Genomic DNA, 5051 nt, shown 5'->3' with positions numbered 1-5051 from the left:
TTTCACTGAAATAAACCCGCCGTCCAGTGAGCGCTGTTCACTGTGTCTTGGGCAATTTTCCCTGAGGCCCCTGCCTTTCTCAGATTTAATGGCCCAATCCAGAGCTGTTTGAAATTGAGTAAATAAATTGGTAAAGGGATTTTTAATAGGAAAATAATGGCTAGAACTTATAAAATTCATAGAAAATTCATATTGAGCCCAAATTGATCCATTCTAATTCCTATAATTTTGTAAGAATGTTGTTTATCACTTAGTGTCACTGTTTTCACATGAAAGTCACATTAAAATTTATATCCTATTTAATATTGTGCAAAATACATAAACCTTAGGAAATTTATAATTTCCCCGTTTTAAATCCGATTTGACTCGTTCCAGTTGCGTTAGTCTCGTAGAAACACATAGATTATTATTATTCAGTTTGTATGGTGTGATGTTAATTTTATCTATACCATGTTTGTTTGTATTGCTACGACTAGCGCGAGGACGCGTGTCATCTGAAAAGCAAGTTGGTACCTGTAATCTCAAGTGCCAGGCAAGTTGTGCCCTTGATCACTTCTTTTTACCCAGCCATGTTCTGATTAATCATAATGATCTGCATAGGTTAATTTTGATGGGACCCAATAGGTTACCCTAGTTTGATTATCATTATACCTTGTTACCACTGAACTTTTTGGGTAGTACTTGCTAGTGCTTTATGTGGTTTTGGGTATGAAGATACATTACTCATGATTTTACTTTTGTTATCCGTTGTTATTTATCATTCATGATAAGATCATTATGTTAATTGGAACATGGAGCGACCACCCGGGAAAACAGTGCTACCACAAGGGTATAATGGGACGCCCTTGGCTGATTAATTAGGAAAGCTAGTGGAGGACTACCTTACCCGAAAGGGGCAAGGGCAGTAGGGGAGTGGTCAGTGTAGGGAGGCCCTCGGGAGGATTTTGCTGCGATGGCGGTCCTGCAAGGGAATTCCTGCATTGGAGCTTCCTATAAACTGTAGCGGGTTTTCTGAAGCTAGTGGAACTTTGTAAAGGCCTCGTAGTGTTACCCTGCCTCGCCTCCTCGGTAGAGGTGTATGGGAAGTCGCGATCCCTTGGCAGATGGGTAACATGACTTGTGGGTAAAGATGCGCCACCTCTGCAGAGTGTAAAACTGGTATACTAGCCGTGCTCACGGTCATGAGCAGCTCGGACCCTCACATGATTAATTTATGGAACTAAATTCAATTTGTCATATGCATTGCATCGCAGGTGATGTCGTTACTTCTGTTCTACTATTTAATTGGGTTGGTATTTACTTATACTTAGTAATTGCTAATAAAATTTTGACCAACTTTAAAAGCAATGCTCAGCTCTAACCATTCTCTTTGGTAAGCCTTACACTTCACATGAACTCCCACCTTTGGCGAGTTCATTCACATTATTCCCCACAACTTGTTGAGCGATGAACGTATGTGAGCTCACTCTTGCTGTCTCACACCCCCCCCACAGGTCAAGATCAGGTACCGCAGGATGAGGCGCATGGAGGATGCTGTGATGTGTTCGTGAGAGGTCTAGGCCGTCGTCTCCCAGTCAACTTTGGGTTGCTGGATCGTTTCCTCATATGATGTAATTGTTTAATTATTTTCGTACAGAACTCCTGTTATCTAGTAAAGATGTGACATTCGATCCTGTGCCACTATGCATCATATGTGTGAGACTTGGTCCCAGCACACCTGGTGTTTATGTTCGCGCCCGGGTTTTGGACCCCTAAAATCCGGGTGTGACAGAAGTGGTATCAGAGGAATGTTGACTGTAGGACGAAACCTAGATAGAACTGGACAACCATTCTTTACTTACCCTTGCTACTCTAATTCTTTTCTAAACTTTTCTTAATCTTTTCTCATCTATTTCCGCTTTACTCTGATTATTCTTACCTTTTCATTCTAAAGAAAAATGTGGATTTCACACTTTGAAATCCTGTGCCTAAAGTGACTTTAGGAATAGGAGACCTACTCATAGGAACAAAAACAAAACTATTTTTTTATAGATATCTATGCACATGAATGCTTGTTCTTATGGTACTTGTTTGATTTGGATCTTTGATTGAGTGTGATTAGTTGTGGAGTAATGTCCACAATTACATCTGCATATACATATAAAAAAAATGCTTATAAAAGTAACTAGACAAGTTGGATTATCCCTCATTAAAAAAATGTATCTAGCTTAATGGATTCATCTCATCTTAAAAGATTCTATCTTACACTCATAGATCTATCTTATCTCAAAAGATCTTAACTTATCCTAATGTATCTAGATCCATCTTATCTTGAAAAGATTTAATCCTTATCCTAATAAATCTAACTGATCTCAAAAGATTCTATCTTATCTTTATGGATCCATCTTATCCTAATAAGCATACTTATCCACCCTAGATTAAACAACCATGATCTAATGCAGATTAATTAGATCTTATTTAGTCAAACTAGTCATACCAATCTAACCTAGATTCAATCTTGTGTGATAGATCCATCTAAGCTAACGAAGTCTAACCTTAAGTTGAGCTAATTTAAGGTCAGCTACTTAACAAGTTCATAGTGATGAAATAGATTAGACCATACTCCTATAAATATGTCCTAAGATAAATTGGTGCATTGGACTAACTTGACCATACACAACTACCTGACCATCTGATGGTTGCATAACCCCTCTGTTTTAACCCAACAGAGATTCTAACCTACCTACGCCATGTAATCCATCCTACCCACATATATCTTAACAATATGTTCCTAACTCAGATGATCACGCCAAGACCGAAGGAAAGAAGAAGGTCAACCTCGACAAGGAAGGATATGAATTGAATCAGAACTTCAGATGGATCAAGATCCACCATCCAAGATGAAGTCTTTTCTTGCCCTGCCTTTATTGCCTCAACCTATCCTTGCTCTAACCAAATCTTGTCTACTAGATGGCCAGAAATAAAAGATGCTAATGCTTTTCTAATCACATACTAATCAGTATTAAAGACTAAAAAAGACTCTTAAATTTTGAACCTAAAATCTCAATTGCAAACCATTCTTTCTATATCCCTTTTCTTACTAATCTCGAGGACGAGATTATTTTTAAGGGGGGTAGGATTTGTAATACCCAAATTTGTAAAAGCATAAGAACTAAGATTATTCTCCCTATATGTGTTGCCATTACTCATTGGTACATGTGAATAACCACATTGAAAAGTGAATAATTAACAAGTGGCACATAAACAACTTGTGCATCATGCTGGATCTTACTTTGTGTGCATTTTGTGATGATATAAAAATATGGTAAACAAAAAAAAAATAATAATTATGTTAATACCCCAATGGGGAAATTAAATCCTAAAAGAAATTCTAGAGTTTGGAAAAGAAATTCTAGAAGTGAAACCAAAAAGAGAAAAGATATAAAAATAATATAAATAATAATATATCTTCAAAGTAGTTCTGTTTCTGGCGCAATATCATCTGAGAATATTTGGTCACAAGAGTTTGAATTAAAATTTGAACACAACTTGAATTTGAAAAGAGAGAGAAAAAAAAGAAAAAGAAGAAATCCTGTTTGGGCCGGCTGCTCCCATTTTGGCCCACTATTCCTCTCACACCCGCACGGCCCAACTTGTGCACGCCCCTGTTCGCCGTGGTATTGCGCCGACATGGTGGGCCCACGGGCCAGCCACACCACGCGCGGGGCGCCACTGGCTTGTGGGGCCATTGTGTCAGCCCACCAGCACCCCTTAACTCCGCGCGCCCGCAACCCTCGCTAACAACCCGGACCCGCTCGCCGGTGGGTCTCGCTGCGTTGCTGCCGTGTGGGCCCAGTGCGTCAGTTGTCTCCTTCAAGTCCGAATCAAGATAGCTCCGGGTCGTTGTGAACCACCGCCGGGGATCGCGGGATCCCTATCCGGCCGGGCTTCAATCGACTCGCCCTCGCCCCTAGAGTATAAACGCGGGACCCCGTGACCTCCTCACCCCTCGAATCGAGTTCTGCCTTGGATTAGTGCCACCATGGCTCTTTGGTGCGGATTCGCTGCCAACGACCTCCGCCGTCGCCATGGATGGACAACCTCGCCATCGTTTCGGCCACTGTGTTGGGTCATGGGGTCCGTCGGGGCTCATGGATCACACATCCACATCTGGGCGGGCACATGGGTCATTGGATGGTCCGAATCTTGCCGCCGGGCTTCGTCAACCGCGGCGGACACGCTGCGCCGCGTAGGCAGCATCCTTACCGCCCCTCTATCCAAGTAAGCCTCACCGTAATCCGTTCAATATGCTCTGTAGAACGTCTATTACCAATCGGCAGTAGGAATCGTGCTCTGGGGTGTTGGGCGTGTGCTCACCGGGGCTCGCCATCGGGTGTGCGCGCGCCGCCGCTCTGGTGACCGTGAGATAGGAAGACAGCCGCGGGCCGTTCGATCTAAGTGGGCCGGTGTCAGATGCGTTGATGGATGGACCATCGGATCGATAGCGGGCGACTTAGATTGGTCGCGCGAATTGTTTAGGCGGGGGTTAAATCCGGGCCATAGGATCGGATCGGATGGATCCAGATTGATCTCGTCTTCTTTAAATCCCCGCCCGTGATTTTAGATCCAAGGGTTCCTGCTGCGTACCGTTTAGATATTAGGGCAATCTAATCTGGGCCGTAGAATTAGATCTGGGCGGCCAGGATCGCTGCGTACCCCTTCGCGGGTCCATTTTACTTAAGAGCCCCTCGGTTTCACTGAAATAAACCCGCCGTCCAGTGAGCGCTGTTCACTGTGTCTTGGGCAATTTTCCCTGAGGCCCCTGCCTTTCTCAGATTTAATGGCCCAATCCAGAGCTGTTTGAAATTGAGTAAATAAATTGGTAAAGGGATTTTTAATAGGAAAATAATGGCTAGAACTTATAAAATTCATAGAAAATTCATATTGAGCCCAAATTGATCCATTCTAATTCCTATAATTTTGTAAGAATGTTGTTTATCACTTAGTGTCACTGTTTTCACATGAAAGTCACATTAAAATTTATATCCTATTTAATATTGTGCAAAATACAT

The sequence above is a fragment of the Zea mays genome, chromosome 5 (genome assembly GCF_902167145.1).
Source record: "Zea mays cultivar B73 chromosome 5, Zm-B73-REFERENCE-NAM-5.0, whole genome shotgun sequence".
Taxonomy (NCBI): Eukaryota; Viridiplantae; Streptophyta; class Magnoliopsida; order Poales; family Poaceae; genus Zea; species Zea mays.
Note: the sequence above shows the minus strand (reverse complement) of the source record.